The sequence below is a fragment of the Marmota monax genome, unplaced genomic scaffold (genome assembly GCF_021218885.2).
Source record: "Marmota monax isolate L192 unplaced genomic scaffold, Marmota_monax_Labrador192_F-V1.1 WCK01_AAM20220418_F8-fsc00001, whole genome shotgun sequence".
NCBI lineage: Eukaryota > Metazoa > Chordata > Mammalia > Rodentia > Sciuridae > Marmota > Marmota monax.
Window position 1 is genome coordinate 3,720,138 of NW_026693777.1, and position 17,873 is coordinate 3,738,010.

The window sequence follows — 17,873 nt, forward strand, 5'->3', positions numbered from 1 at the left end:
TGTTCATCCTCTGCCCAAAGACAGAATCTCAAGAAGATCCCATAACTTTTTTTCTAGCTACTCTCAAATCTAAAAAGTTCTTGGGTCACTTAGCAAAAAAAAAAAAAGTTGCTTTTTCAGTAATTGAATGGCATGGTACAGTGTAATAATCAAACTTTACACACCCTTCAAATTTAAAACTTCCCCTTGTTCAAGTAGTTTCTCGGCCTTGCCCCTCTAGCTCCTCTTTCTGACCACTTGGGGGAATAGGCAATAAGGGCTTGGTGGATATTTACACTCATAAGAGAATCAAAATCCTGCATGGAAAAACCTCTCAATGCATGACCCACATCAGAGATGATACCCTTTAACCCTGCCAGCCTCTTTCAAACCCAACCTCAACCCCAACACACTGGGGACCCACCCCACAAACTATGTTCCTGGGATTCTGCTGATATCACCCGCCAACCCTTCTGGGCTTACTGTAAGTCTGTTTCCCTCTTGGCCTGGCCCTCAGAGGAAATACCATCACCCTGCCATTGGAAGAAATGAGGAGATTTCCCCAACATAGCCCAATGGCTTTTACCACTAAGAGCTCTCACATGTGAGGAAAACACCAGTCCCCTGGGTCTCTGAATTCTCTGTGTCAAGTTCTGCCCGCCACAGGCTCGAGGTCAGTAAGCTGCAGGCACTTACTCCTCCATGGTGGGGAAGTTCAGTGGAACATCTCAGAACCTCAGCAACTTGTCTTCTTCCATCTCTGTATCTCATACCCTGGGTTGATGATGACGTTTTTGGCATGTCTAACACCTCACTTTGGAATAGGGGGCATGCCTGGAAAAATGTTTTGTTCTCAGCCTTTGAGGCCTTAGCCAAAACCAAGACAGAGTTGCATTTCACATTCTGTTTCAGAAACATTTTAAAAGGTGCTCAGGAGAATGAATAACATATCACCCAACAATTGCCTCTATACATTTGCTAATATTTTCCATTAGGGAAAATGGATTTGTCTTGTAATTTTGACTCTGCCTCTAGAAATGTTTTGTGAACCTGATTAAATCATTAGCCTTCAGAGTCTTGTTCCAAAATTATAATTGTTTAAAGATGTTGAATAGAGTCTCCAAGAAAGTATGATTATGTTACTTGAGGCTCACATCATCAGTCTTTTTAACATATAATGTGAGCAGAAGAGTAAAAATTAAAGGACCCTGGTCCTTATTAACAGACTTGAATGAAGTTAACACCTCCCGATTTATGAATACCCTGTTTCACTGTCTTCTGCATGCAGGAACATCCATCTCAGGACAACCTCGCTATTGGCTGCTCCCTCGCTCTAGGACAGTACAGAGATTCACTGCCACACCTGCATAGGGCCCATCTCACTTCAAGATCCTGCAGCACCCAAAGCATAGACATAATGCCAAATGGTGCTAACTGGACTGTGTTCCAAAACATATTGTATACAGTATTTCTTCATTTACCCTACTAAATTTTGAAGAAAAATTTCCCATGTGTTATATAGCATAATGTTATTGCCATATTTTTTAGTTTAAATTATATAATTTTTCCTCTCTTCCCTTAGATTACAGTTTCTACAACCATAAAGTATGCAGTTAGTTGATGTGATTTTTAAGAAATTTGCTAGGAAGATTAATTAAAAAAACAATCAAGTGTTTGACTCCAGGCAGATATTCTGTGTCCCCAATACTTCTCAAAAGGTTTTGATAACACCCAAAGTTATGTGAAAATATTTTTGAAATGGTGCCTCAAATTTTAATTTTTTTTTCTTTTCATGTACCAACCAAGAATAGAAAAGTCTTCATGAAAAACTGATAATAAATCTGGAAAGCAAATCTTTAGTACCTGGTCTTTTATTCTATGTTGATACCTCATTATCTCATTTGAAGCACTGCTATTTATGAGTTCACACAGCTGAGGACTCTGTAGGTGCTGGATCAGTATTATCCCTGAAGCTGTGAACTGGAGGTGTCTTCCATCCCACCCCACGCCACCCCACATGAAGTCATATGTTGAAGGCCTAACTCTTAGTGTAGCTGTTTTGGAGTAAGAAAGCAATTAAGGTCAAATAAGAGTAGGTGCCTGATCTGATAGGATTAGTGTCTTTATAAAAGTGACACCCTAGAGCTTCCTCTCTTTCTCCATACGCACACACTAGGGAAAGGCCATATGAGGACAGAGCAATAAGGAAGCCACCTGTGAGACAAGAAGGCAGCTCTCACCATAAACTGAATTGGCAGGAAATTTGATGTTGGATTTCTGGCCTCCAGAACTGTGAGAAAATAAATTTGTTGTTTAAATCATCTAGTCTGTTGTACTTTGTTATGGCACCTACAGCCAACCCCATAATTGATCTATAGAGGGTAAAAATGAAAAGGCATTTTCCTCCTCTTTCTCCAACTAAGACCTCAGAAATTCCCAAATGCTCATAACAGTGTTAATCTCACTTTTGCATCCTGTTTATACATATAGTTCTATTTATTCTTCATAATCTCATAATCTTTTAGTCAGAGCTAACATTAATAATACCATTTTGCAGCTGAGATAGAAGGTAGCTAAGCCAAAATTTGACTATAGCTTTTGACCTCTCACCTGATGTTTTTTCACTCTACTTCATGTCAGCAGACACAAAGTAGCTCTTAACACTCCTAGGCTAACTCACTATTAGCACATCTTTGGGAAGCTCCACACCACTTCAAGGACAAGACACCAGACTCACAAAGTAACTTCCACACAAACAAACACAATTACCTGCTATTGCCCAACGGTCATCAATAAATTAAGTTGAAGGGAAAAAAAAATTCGAACTAAAGCTGGTATAGTGCTCATTTTCAATAATTTAATTATTAATTTAGAGCAATAATAATTTAAATATGTAGGAACTTTCACCTTGTTAAAAAAAAAAAAAAACTTCTTTATATAACACATTTAAGCTTTGACTAGCTGTGACACAAAGGGATAAGTCTTGGCCACTCCTTGTCCTGGGCCACACTATAGAGCTCCTCCTGGGAGACAGAGCTGAGCCACAAACTGCAGTTTAGTTCATCCACCCTTTTGATTGATGTGGAGCACTGGAGCGTTACAGCAGGTGCTACCTGGACTACAGAAGTTCTGCCACCCCCATTGAGAAGCCCTTCCTACATCTTGTGTTATGTTCTAAATAGCTGGGATCTAAATGTCACACCATTAATAAAAAATTCAGTGGCTTAGTAATTAGCACCAACATGATTGTAGCATGTAGGCTCATCTTTTGGTTGTATAAATCAATGATGAAAAATTTAAAAATTGAATAAGTGTTAGATTGCTTATCATAATTGATTTGAGACTCATATTGAAAAAAACTCATTTCATCCATCCATGATGTCTTACATATGTCTCTTTCATAAGAAGTAACCAACTGGGCTGGGGATGTGGCTCAAGCGGTAGCACACTCGCCTGGCATGCATGCGGCCCGGGTTCGATCCTCAGCACCACATACAAACAAAGATGTTGTGTCCACCGAGAACTAAAATAAAATACATATTAAAAAATTCTCTCTCTCTCTCTCTCTCTCTCTCTCTCTTTAAGAAAAAAAAAAGAAGTAACCAACTAACCTATGGTTTTAAGTCTCCCTGATAGACAGTGTTTCTCTTTGATTTCATTTCAACCACTCTTGAGGATGACTGCCCACCCATAAATGCTGGAGAAAACTTTGGATGCCTTCAGGAAATAATTCTCTCAATAGCTCAATATACTATTCTCTCAATATACTATTCTGTCTTTTGGGCTAAGTTTCCATTAAACTAGAAATGAAGGCCTAATTCTTGAGTATCCCTTTCTCTAGAGATTGGCTATCAAAAGCTCTTTCTGTTGAATCTTCTTCATATTTGGCCTTCAGAAGAATCAGTCTCTCCTGATGGGTCTTCAAGTGGTCATCAAAATAAGAAAGAGTGGAGTCTTTGTCTAAGACAGATCATAAATTCATTTGAGTTACATTAACATCTTTTTTTGTAAGCAGTTTATGTGTGTATGTATATGTGTGCACATTCAGGGAAAACAGACATTTTAAAATGAGAAACATCAAAAATAAAACAATATTTTTGTTTTGAGGAATCATAAATAAACTAAATAACTAATAATAAGGAATTGGAAAAGACAGATAAATGATGAATAGATAGATAAATAGACAGACAGGAGGAATAGGACAGATTTATACAGAAATTTATATGTTTTCATTCAGTAAGGTGTTTTGCATCTAATATAAACAATACTCTGATATTGAAGCTTCTGGTTCCACAAAGCACATTATGCACATAGGTTTTTATATCACCTTCCTCCAAATTTTCTATAAAAATGATAGTAAGAAAATATAGAAAACAGTTACCTCATAACAGCACTAAGAATGGGAGACAGAGTGCCAGCAGACCACAGATTTCTTTAAATATCTAGGAGATGACAAGTAGATGAGCTCACATTGTCAGATAAAATAATAATAAAGAGGAAAGTACCCCAGCAGTGAGGATACATGGCTTCAAATTGAAATTAGAATGAGTGACAAAGACCAATACCTAGAAATATCTGTGACATTTTGCACCACACAGAGCTAAAGAGAAGACCCTAGAAGTTTCCTGGAAATAAGTTACATAAGGTCCCTTATGTCTAATTCATTATCTGAGTTTTTATAGTCATAAATCTACTCTGAAGCAGAAGTGCCTCAAAAATATTCAGTAATGGACTGAGCACTTGTAAAACTAGTTCTGACTCAGATACTCATCCAATATATTATACATTTATGACAAATGTTAGCACCCATTTATTTCAAAGTAAAACTGCAAATCTTGAAAAGATGTTAGATTTCAGAGTTGATAAATTATTTATGGCTTCTTGAATTACCAATAAATCAATTTTAAAAAGAGAATTAGCAAAGTTAGGTCAATTAAAATAGATGAGGAAAAAAAAAAACAAGAAAATCCCCCTTAAAAAATGCTCAAAGGACAATCATTTAAAAAACAAAAATGACATGAGGTAGATCCTAAGGGAAAGTCTTTAAATATTTTTACAATTTTTTGCCATCTTTATAATTATGCTGGAAGGAGAACATGAACCTGGAAGATGCTGTTTCATTCTATTGTTTATTTGTATCAGAAAACAGTAACCCAAGGCAATTTTAAATGGATTTATATTAGATAGACTTACCAAGTGCAATTTTCCTAGGACACAAAGGCTTCTTATTTATACAAAAGAACCAAAACCATATGATGTTAGTTTCTCATTAGCAACAATAAATGTTAAAGATAGTGAAACACATATAGTGCTTTCTGAATTCTGAGACAACTGACCTTAAATCAAGAATTTCAGATATAATGAGAATACCAATCAAGTATGAAGATAAAATAACAACATGAAAGAATCAGGCAGTTTGTCTTCCATGTATTCTGCAAAAAGGTATTGCAGTAATATTTTTGGGAGGTGGGGGAGAAAGAAAAGAAAGAGCAGGAGGGGAGAAGAATCAGAAAAATGAAATTGAAGGCATGTGATGATTACTCTTAGAGGCAATGGAAGACTAATTTAAACCAAATCAAACTACCCTCTCTGAAAAAAAAAAAGAGCTTGATAAATTGTTTAAAAATCTCCTTTAAAAAAACAAAAATTTCGAGTTCAAAGCCAGCCTGAGCAAAAGCAAAATGTTAAGCTACTCAGTGAGACTCTGTCTAAATAAAAATAAAATAGGAAATAAAATAGGGCTGGAGATGTGGCTCAGTAGTTGAGTGCCCCTGAGTTCAATCTCTGGTACCAAAAAAAAAAATGCATCAAAATAATGGGCGTTACAGCCATAAATCCCAGATGTGGGGAAAGGTACTCCACTGGAGAAGTTGTTGTTCTGGAAGAAGAAGTACTAGATGTTTCGAAAGCTTCTAAGAGCTGAAGGGAAAAAGTCAAGCCTCACTCAACGCAGGGAATTGGTCCCCAAAAGACTATACCTTGAGAGTAGTGTGAACAAAAAATAAACTAACTTTTATCTAATCTGCAGCTTCACTTTTTAAATTTAATCCCAATATCCCATAGAATCTCAGACTATGAATTTGGAGTAAGGATAAGACACCACACATAAGAACCAGGAGTATTAAAAACAACCAAAATAGACAGTCACTGACAGACACAGCAAAACCATGCTTATCACTTCCAAGGAGAAGAAAAGTAAAAGCTATACATTTTAGTAGGGAACTCACAACCCTAAAGTAACCACAGATTTGAAAAAGAAATTAATTGGAATCCTAGAACTGGGAAGTCCATATCAAAATTAAGAATAACAATGGGCACAGTGGAGGGGTCCAGATGGTGGAACAGAGGTTATTTTCCGAACTGATCAATGGCATGAGTCCAGGAAAACGAACAAACAACTTCCCTTTGAGGTCAGTGAATATAAGAAATCCCACTGGGATTTAATACTAGACTCTCACAATAGCCTAAAAACTCAGAAGGTTGGATAAAATAAAAATTTTTTAAAACTAAAGGAAAAAACCCACCTCTGGCACCGGCAGCCAAGGAAGATCCACTGCTTGCAGGTCAGAGGGGGAGACTAAAGGAGCCACATTTTAGGTGGCACCAAGGGCCTGTCTTGAAGTAGAGAGAACAGTGATCCCAGACACTGTTGAGCTGATCCAGTGGGTGAGCTGTGCTTTGTTTTTGTGTAAGAAAAACTCTGCTTGTCTCCTAGTGGCCCACAGACAGCAGGGAGTGCTGCCATTACCCACCCACCCAGCAGACAGGTGTGAGTCCAAACCCAGCGCCCAGACCTGTGTAAGTTCTCTGGGTCTGAACACCTGACCCTACAGAGGCCCACCAAGTGAGCTGGAGTGTGACTAGGAAACAAGTGAAATTAAGGTTTGGGAAGTGTTGCACCCAGATGAATTGAGACATTCTAGCCAAGAGATCCTGGGTGCCTTTCACTCTTTGAGTCTTGCTTGGGACTGGGCCCAGGTAGCCAAGATGAAGGAGGTGGAGGTGGATGAAGGACTGGGGAGATTCCAGCAATACAGATGCCCATCACAAACCAAAAACAGCCAGGCTCTGGAGGTGTGCTGATTTAAAAGCTTCACCAAACATCATTCCACAAAGCACCAGGGCTCTAGCTAGACCCAAACTCCGCCTCTGGGGGCTTCACCTCTGAGAACTCCTTTCACAGAACTCTGCAGCTACCCCTCACTGTGAGTGGAGTAGACAACACCCTTCAGCCCCCACCTTTCATACTACACAGAAAAGGGAAGCTGAGAACAGATAACCTAACTAAGCTGAGAACAGGCAACCTAACTAGCTCCACAAAAAGGAAGAATTGACAGCCCCCATTACTATTCTTGTGAACAACACATACGTCAAGAAAAAAATAGAAAGAAAGACAATTGGCAACTGACAAACAACATACAATATTATAGGCCAGTTTTCAACCATCACAATGGAAACAATAAACTTAATCTTCCACTAAGAACCCCCTTTTTAAAAATTTTTCTGTGCTGAATGATCCATGAACATTTTGTACATATATATCTTTGTCTCACTCTTCTCATTTCTAGCATTTCTTGAAGGTAGTTATTTTCTAGACTCTATGTTTTGAGAACGAGTGTTTTTGATTAGTATAACTGGGTTTTATTTTATATATTTTTGTTGCTGTTTTATAATGTTTTTCTATTTACCCTGATTCTCTTTCTTTTTTCTTTTTTCTTTTTTTTTGCAAACAGCCAAAATCTATTGTTGTCTCTTCCTTTAACTCTTGACAACTACTATGTCTCATCCTCCCTCACAATTATTACATCCTACATCTTCTCTGCATTTTCCTTCTTCACCCTTTTGAAGCAGCAAATCCTTTTGTAAACATAATATCTCTACTGTTGGCAATTGCCTACAAGACTGATACTACCAGTGATGAAAATCAATCAGAGCTGAGTTCTGTTTCCCCAGATGTGAAGATTGAATATTTGAGAAACGTTGAGGCAAGTATAGAAAGCAAGTTTTATTTAAGGATAGAAAAAAGACAGACTTCTCCAGAGAAGGGGTCCTAGAGCTGGGTATCCAAAGAAGTAGGAGTGTCCTGCCCCTTTTATACATTTTAGAATTTTTTTGTTCTCATGGCTTCTCCTCCCCCACATCCTACATATGTGACTCATGACTCAAGTGACTTGTGACCAAAAGGTGGGCCAAGGGTGGGAATGAAGCTGCTATGGGGTCCAGGCAGGAGAGGAGCAGCCCAGGAGACATTCATTAACAGCTCCTTCTTAGGAGGGACAATCCCCCCAACCCATGAAGGTGACTTTTTGGCCACTAGTGAGGGAAGGGGGATGTGCCCTAAAGGTATTACCATTTCAATAACCCAGAGGCAAATGACCTCGGCCATAGGTGAAGGAGATGTGTCCATTCCCTTTGAGTCAGCTTCCATCTTTCCAACAGACTCAGTTGCCATCTTCCTGACCACACCTGATCATCTATCTATACTAACTGCCTGACCTTGGTTCTTGCTTCAAGGCCATTTCTATTTATAGTACCAATTAACATTATAGATGCCAAAATAAACAATTAATTTAAAACTGAATATTGATTGCATTTGTTGTTGTGGTTATTTGTCCCACCCTAAAATATGAGGTACCAGAAATATTTAGGAACACTATAAATTCATAGGGTAAAAGCTCTGCCACCTCAGATTCTTACTGATAAATGGGTAGACATAAAAACAGCATGAAAAAGCAAGGGAACAAACCATCCCAAACAAATAAAAATTCCCCATTAGCAGAACCCAATGATATCACAGTGGAGGAAATGTCAGAGAAGGAATTTAGAAAGTTCATAGTTAAACTGATCTGAGAGGTAAAAGGTGATATAAGGAGTAAAATCAGAAATAAAATCCAAGAAGTGAAAGATAACTTCAATAAGGAGATAGAAATCCTAAAGAAGAATCAATGAGAAATTATAGAAATAAAGGAATCAATAAACCAAATAAAAACTCAATGGAAAGCATCACCAGACTAGACTACTTGAAAGATAGACTTTCAGGCAATAAAAACAAAATATATAATCTGGAAAATAAAGTTCACCATGGAGAAAATATGTTAAGAGAACACAAACAGAATTTTCAAGAAATATGGGATAACATGAAAAGACCAAAATTAAGATTTACCAAGATAGAGGAAGGCTTAAAGACACAAACTAAAGGAATGCACAATATTTTCAATGGAATAAAATCAGAAAATTTCCCAACCATTAAGAATGAAATAGAAAATAAAATACAAGAGGCTTACAGGACTCCAAATATACAAAATTGCAACAGACCTACACCAAGGCACCTCATTATGAAAATGCCCAACATATAAGAATATGGATACAATTTTAAAGGTTGTTAGAGAAAAATGACAGGTAACATTTAAAGGGCAAACAAAATGAATTTCAGGTGACTTCTCAGCCCAGACACTAAAAGCTAGGAGGTCTTGGAATAATATATACCAAGCTTTGATTTTAATCTTTCTGGGAAGTGAAGATGGAAAATATGCGCTAGTAACAACAGCAAATTTAGGCTATTCTTGAAGAAATTAAAAATTTAGTAACAAAGAATGACATAAAAAAGGCAACATAAAATCTGCTGGTTGGATCCCTCTTCAAAGTGCTTTGCAACATCCAGAGAAAAAACAAGGAACTTAGAGGTAACCAGCAAATGAAATTAAAGATACTGGTCATCAAGGTTGCAGAAGATTGTGCACCAGAATCTATTAACTTCATGGGTTTGATCTTTGCAGAAACAGAATGCTTTGGTTGTTGCTCGTATCTCAGCCTCGGATTTTGGCATCTTTCAACAGACTTGTGATATTATAGAGGATTGAACTAAAAATGCCTCGGATGCTTCTGTTCTGTAATATTTATTCTAGGGTTTTCTTCAAGATCAGGATCAAAGATCTCCATTAATCTTTCATCATTTCAATTTACGTTGACTCTAGTGCTACTTGCTTCTGTCATCAAAATCTCAAAATTTGTTGTCTGTTTTTGTGTATGTCAATATTCTGCAATTTCAGCTATATTTGCACTATATGTGAGATGGCCTTTAAAATTTCTCTGCCTCTCATTCTGGAAGCAAAATGAAAGAAACTAAAAGTGACTTTAAAAATTATAAAATACTTGTTCTCCTCATCTTCTAGATTATCAGTTGAAATTGCCATGGAGGAGTTGTATATGAAAATTTTTGACAATAAACAATATAAAAATAAACATAATTATTTTTAAAATAACTGGTTTCTTAGAAGAACTATTTGCAAAACAACACTCTCATTGTTAGGTTTAGTTGTAGTTTTACCTCATGTTAATCAAATCAAAATCCCTTTCATGAAATGACAGTAGTGTGAAATTTAATGTATTTTTGGAAAACAATGAATATGTTACCAATTATTAACTTTGATAAGCTATATAAATAAAACCCTAACTCACTAATTTGAAACTATTCAGATATGAACAGGTATTTGCTCTTTTTCCTGGTATCTATGTGTGTTTAGAAAATGTGATCCAGATAAAAAAATGGTTCATCACCAAGAAACCACAAAATTTCACTTTAATTAAGTATAGTAGTCAATCAGTATAAATTTTTCTTCAGAAAGGGGGTCTTAAAAGCTTATTTTTATAAGCTATAGCCTGATTCTTGTTGGGAATTTCCCAGAAAATATTAACTTTCTTTTTACAGTTAATACTGATCCCTAAGGTATTAATGTTTACATTGCAATGGGAAAAAAAAAAGCACCAGTATACCAGTGTTAGAGATTCTTCTCTAGAAACTTTGGAATTGAACTTCTGTAAATTTTAAAAAGTTTTTTTAACCTAAAAAAAGTATTTTTCTTTTAGCCCTTAAAGTTCTTAAATGTATTTTTAAATACTCACATTCAAAAGAATCTGAGATAGATGCTGAGAAACCATTTGACACAATTCAATATGCCTTCATGAAGAAAGGGGAAAAAACTCTCAACAAATTAGGTATAGAAGGGAGAGACTCCATCATAATATCTGTTCTATATGACAAACTCAAAGCAAACTTCATACTCAATAGTAAAAAGTCAAAACATTTTCTCTAGAACCAGAAACGAGGCAAGTTTCTAGCAAGAGCAACTAGGCAATACAAAGAAACAAAAGACATCCAAATTGGAAAGGAAAAAGTCAAATTGTTCCTGTTTGTAAGGACATGATCCCACATATAGAAAACCCTGGACTCCACAAAATAATTGTTAGGAGAAATTTTTAAATTATGTAAAGTTGTAAAATCAACATACAAAAATCAGTAGTATTTTTATACACTAACAAAGAACTATACAAAAAATAAATTAAGAAAACTATCCCATTTTCAATCACATTGAAAAATAAAATACTTAGGAATAAACAACCAAAGAGACAGAAGATCTGTGTATTGAAAACTATAAAATGTTGATGAAAGAAAATGAAGAATATACAAATAAATGTAACATTGTCCTCTGTTCATAGATTGGCATTTTTATTTAAATGTCCATACTTTCTAAACCATTCTACAGATCTAATGCAATCCCTATCCAAATTTCACTGACATTTTTTTTCACAGAAATAGAAACAAATCCTAATCATTTGATCACAAGACTTTCAATAGCCATAGTAATCTTCAATAAAAGAGCAAAGCTGAGGAGTCACACAAACTATATCAAAAAGCTACAGTAATTGAAGCAGCATAATACTAGCATAGAAACACACAGACCAATAGAACAGGTTAGACAGCCCAGCAAGAAACCAACACATGTATGCTCAAACCAACACAAAGATGCCAAGAAATACACAAAGGGGAAAAAACATTCTTCAAAACATGGTGCTTTAAAAAAAAAACTAGATTTACACATTAGAAGAATGAAATGATATCATGCCTCATATCATGAAGAAAATTCAACTCAAAATGAATTACAGACTTAAACATAAGACCTGAACTATGAAACTACTAGGAAAAAACATAGGGGAAATCTTCACAATAATGTGGTGATTATATGACCCCAAAAGGGCAGACAACAAAAGACAAAAAGACAAAACAATATTGTGTTAAACTGAAAAGCCTCTGCACAGCAAAGGAAACAATCAACATAGTGAAGAGACAACTCATAGATTAGGAGAAAATACTTGCAAACCATACATCTGATAAGGGGCTAGTATCCAAAATATATACAGAATTTTGTCAACTCTATAGCAAGAAAATGAATAATCCAATTAGAAAATTGGCAGAGCATCTGAATAGACATTTTTTCCAAAGAACATATATGCATGGTCAACAGGTATGTTAAAAAAAAAGGTATTCTGTTGCTGATCAAGGAACAAATCAAAACTAAAATGAGAACTGTGGTTGTAGCTTAGTGGTCAAGCACTAGCTTAGTGAACACAAGGTCTTCAGTTCAATCCCCAGCAACACACACACACACACACACACACACACACACACTGAGATATCATTTCACACCTATTAGAAAGACTTCTATTAAAAAGATAAAAGATTAATGTTTGTATAAGATGGAGAAAGGGCAATTCTTGTCAGTAGTTGAAGGGAATATAAATTAGTACAGCCATTATGGAAAACAGCATGGAGCCTCTTCAAAAAATTAAAAAGATTTATGTGATCTAGCAATCCCACTTCTGGATGGCGATATATATGTATACACAGTATATACACACTGTGTGTGTGTGTGTGTATATATATATATATATATATATATATATATATATATATATATATATATATACATATACATGTAAGTATAAATTAAAAAAATGTGACATATATATACAATGGACTATTACTCAGCAATAAAAGAGAATAAAATTATAGCATTTGCAGGTAAATGGATGGAGTTAGAGAAGATAATGCTAAGTGAAGTTAGCCAATCCCCAAAATTCCAAATGTTTTATTTGATATAAGGAGGCTGATTCATAGTGGGATAGGGAGAGGGAGCATGGGAGGAATAGACAAACTCTAGATATGGCAGAGGGGTTGGAGGGGAAGAGAGGGGGTATGGGGTTATTAATGATGGTGGAATGTGATGATCATTAATCCAAAGTACAAGCATGAAGACACAAATTGGTGTGAATATACTTTGTATACAACCGGAGATATGAAAAAAATGTGCTCTATATGTGTAATAAGAATTGTAATGCATTCTGCTGTCATATATAAATAAAAAAAAAGAAAGAAATCCAAAACACTCAAACTCATAGAATTTGGAAGTAAAATAGTAGTTACAAGAAGCTAGAGAGGAAGGGAAGATAGGGAGACATTGGTCAAAGAATTTAAGTTTCAGCTGGACAAGAAGAATCAGTTTGTGAAATCAACTGTACAAAGTAATGACTATAGTTAATGTACTACATACTTCAAAATTGCTAAAAGAGTAAATTTTAAATGTTTTTACCACTAAAATTGGTAAGTATATGAGATGATGGCTATGTTACTAGTTTAATTCAATCATCACAGAATATATACATATATCAAAACACCACATTGTGCCAAAATACACATATGCAATTATTATTTGTCAATTAAAAATTAAATTTAAAAATCTGAGGAATTACAACTTATTTGTTTGCAAAAGTAAATTGAAAAACTCATTTGTGCATGAAAATTTCTATATTCTTAGCATTCTATTTAATATTTTTATGCCATCTTAGAAGTCACATTTCATTTAAGAAACTAGTGTTTGGTCAATTTTTTCAGATTTCATTTTCTATGTTTTTAGACTTGTTAAATATTTGTAAATTCCTAAGTCTTAAAATATTTTAGTATTTGTGCCAGGCGTGGTGCACATGCCTATAATCTCAGCAGCTCAGGAGGCTGAGACAGGAGGATTGCTAGTTCAAAGCCAGCCTCAGCAAAGCCGAGGCACTAAGCAACTCAGTGAGACCCTGTCTCTAATTAAAGTACAAAATAGGACTGGGAATGTGGCTCAGGGGTTGAGTGCTTGTGAGTTCAATCTCTAGTACCCCTTGCAAAAAAAAAAAAAAAAGAATCTGCTAGCATTTGTGATTCTTATATAGGTAATATTTATTATTTAATAGCCTACTTTAATACTTTAATAGCCTACTTCAGTGAAAACTAATATTTTAGTTTTCATTGAAAACTACTTTAGTGAAAACTAATATTTTAATCATAAGGAAAAACTCTATGACAATTCAAGCAAATTATATCTAAAAATAAGTCATTTCATGTAAGATGGAAAAGATTTGTTTTCTTTTAAAAAACTAATATGTTTTTGACATTATTTAAACATTTTAATTTATGTACTATGCATTTTTTATTTTACATAAAATTTTATAATAAAATAATTGGCATTTACGATAAAAATCAAAACAGGGAAATGAAGTAATATATAACAAGTAGAACAAGTAAAAAGCACACGTGAGCCTAGATTTAAAATCAATGAGAATTAAACAACAGCAGATGAGGTAGAGAGGGAAGATGAGAGGGGAGGGGAGGGGGGATAGTAGGGGATAGGAAAGGCAGCAGAATACAACAGTCACTAATATGGCATTATGTAAAAATTGTGAATGTGTAACTGATGTGATTCTGCAATTTGTATTTGGGGCAAAAATGGGAGTTCATAACTCACTTGAATCAAATGTATGAAAGATGATATGTCATGAGCCTTGTAATGTTTTGAACAACCAATAAAAAAAAACAATACATCAGTAATTATAATTAGTACAAATGGATTAATGCTTCAACTAAAAGGTTAAAAGTACTATACCAGAGATACATACATAAAATATGTAGAAAATAATTATTTAAAACATACACAGAAAGGTCAAAAGTCACAGCATAGAAAAACAAAATATGCTATAAAAATAAGTCATATTAATATCAGAAAGCACTAAGGTTAAAATAAATATTACTAGTGATAAAGATGGTCACTTGAACCCCAAAGCCTTCAAGCAGAAGGGTTCAGAAAGTATCAAAGAAAAAGTAGAACCTTGAGGGTTTCCTTTCACTATGATTCCAACTTTCCTTTTAAACATCTCATGAGAATAATTCAAATTGTGTTTAAGAAATAAGTAAAGCTGTGGAGGAAAAGCTGTGGGTAACACCGCAAGCCTTGATACCCCTGTGTGTCTTTAGAAAGAGTGCTCTGAACACATCCACAGGCCCATCCAGTCACTTGGGGACTGCTCTTGGTCTGATGGGCTGTCAGTTCTTCATATTCTCTGCCAAAGATCTCACCAAAGTTAATTGAGGGGAATGGTGACTCAAATTTATCACACAGCTATCCTAGCAATCAGCAGTCAGCACACATGGCCTAACCCCATGCAGTTTGCCGTTAAAATTGCCTACCCCAGCATCCTCTCCTCTTCCTTTCCAGCATGCTGGTAGAACCACAAGGATAATGACACATTCAAGCTAAGCTCAAATCACTCATAAAGGAAAACAAAAAAGTTATGTGTGTTGGGACGTGGGGTTGTAAAAAGGGAAGCGGGAAATACAGTGTTCTCATGAGAATTCTTCTGATTTAAATTCTGACTGGATTTTTATGGATTTCAAGTGAAATTATAAAAAGGACTAGAAAGAGAAGGCAGAAAGACAACCTTGGATGCTGCCTGGCAAATTGGAAAAGATATCTGTAACATGGAATCCCTAAAGACAATTAGCTTAATTATTTCCATAGGCATCTACTATATTCAGTGCACATTGATCAATTTTACTGCTAATTAGACTAAATGACCTTGAATGTTTCTATATAATTAGTTGCAGTTTATAGAGCACTTATTTTCAGTTGTATTTTGACAAAAATTCAGCTTTTATCTCAATTATTAGAAGAGAATCTTTTGATATTTAAGATAAGAAGGAGAGATACAATACTTAACATCTGCAGGGAAAGAGATAAATGAAGAAAATCAAATAAAATTATTATTTAATTATCTCCCATTCTGAAATTCTATAATCCTACATTCTGCCTCTATAAATTTATTAATATCTATATAGAGACTTCAAGGTCAGCTTAGATAAATATGCTTAAGTTTGTGCTTTTCCAAAAAAAATTAATATTTAAATAATGAAGTTATAAGGAAACTGATGATTAATTAACTAATAAAAAAGAGCCTAATATATGAAGAATATTTCAAGTAGGTAGACCTGGGTTCCTGACATGGGCTAAAATGAAATTAGCTAAAATGAACAAGGAAGTTGGGGAGATGGGTTCTACAGTGTAGAGGAGAAGGGGCTGGGTCATTCCACAGGTGCCCTCCAAACATGAGATACACATCAGGTACTTCCATCTCTAGTCAAGGTAATGTAGAAATGAAGAATGGAGCCCAAATTGTGAGGTGATATAGACTTTGGGCAAGGAAGAATCCTCTGTCTGACTTCCATGGTGTGGAGCACTTTGGTGGTAGAATATGCTCTTATGATTGGATGAATCCACAGAGCCTGAATCACAGGTCCTTGTCTATTACTTTCAAGTTGGCCATTAAATGTAAAATCCTTCATGCCTCATCCTTCTTTCTGCTGAAGAACTTTCCCACAGACTCCATAGATAGAGGACTTATACACATCAGCGTCAAAAAGTGGATCTCACAGAAGTGGAGAGTAGAATGGTGGATACCAGAGCCTGCGAAGAATGTTGGGGAGAAGGAAATGGAACAAGAACTGGCACAGCTGGATAGGAGGAGTCACTCCTAATATTTTATAATACAGTAACACAACTAGAGTTTACAATAATTGGAAGTTTCAAATCAACTAGTAGAGAAAATTTTTAATCCTTTGTGTTCTTTTGAGTGCAAAGAAATGACAGGCATTTGAGGTGATAGATGCCCCAGTTACCCAGATCTGGCCATTACACATTGCACACAAGTATTGTAATGTCACACTGTACCCGTAAATATGTGCATGTCTTCACCAAAAATAAAAAATATATTTTTTTTAAACAAAGCATCTCTTCTAAACAGTGTCCATACACAACCTGAATGGTTCTATCACTGCTGCTTATGGTCACTGCTTTAAACTTCAAATACTATTGTCCTCTACAAATTACTTCCAAAGGTTAATTCAGAGAGTGGAGACGCCAGGAGAGATGCAGCCAGGACAAATGCATATCTCAATATGTGGCACCATAAGAAAACATTCCTGGGAAAAAAAACACTCTAAAACCACACAGGGTTATTCTACATAGTACACAAGGACTTCATATTCAAGAAGAGTCACACCTAGACAACTTTACTCTTTTGAACTATTATTGGGTTTTTATTATAACTTTACTGACTCAGTGTAGAGCCTATTTTGACAATTTTCTAACAGCAACATTGTATCTCATTTTAAAAATCGAAAGTACATTGAAACCACTCCCTAACAAAGGATGAATGATTTTGCTAATCCAAGGTCTTGTTGGTCAAACATCTCAAATACTTGTATTTTTACACAAGGAATTCTATTTCTGACTAGTGTCCTGATACATAAGTATATGAAAATGGGAGGAAAATAGTCCTCTATTGCTACAAGTGCACAGGTTAAATTTGATGCTGTCTAGTGCAGTTCATATCATCTGCTGTTTGCTTATTATATCAGAATATTATTGCTGAGTTCTTAATTTAAATCCACAAATACTTTCATGATGATGTAAATCACTATGTAACCACAAATATTCATTTCCCAATAATAATGAACAAAGTAAGTATTACTTACACATAAATTAAAGATTACTATATAATCCTCTACTTAATATGGCAATTGATTGTTTTTATTACAGAAATTATGGCAGTACAAACTTAAACTGCTGTTAAAATATTGCAGCCTCCTGCTACATAGACATTATTTAATGTTATATGTAAAATGTGTACAAACCAAAATTCAATCAATAGATCCCCATGAACGAATCAAATGGAATAAGAAATTC

General features: G+C 35.2%; 1 pseudogene; it reads left to right on the plus strand.

Moving 5' to 3' along the window:
* The first annotated feature begins 6,312 nt into the window (after positions 1-6,312).
* Positions 6,313-16,663, plus strand: LOC124104477 (general transcription factor IIH subunit 3-like; annotated as a pseudogene).
* Positions 16,664-17,873: the final 1,210 nt, after the last annotated feature.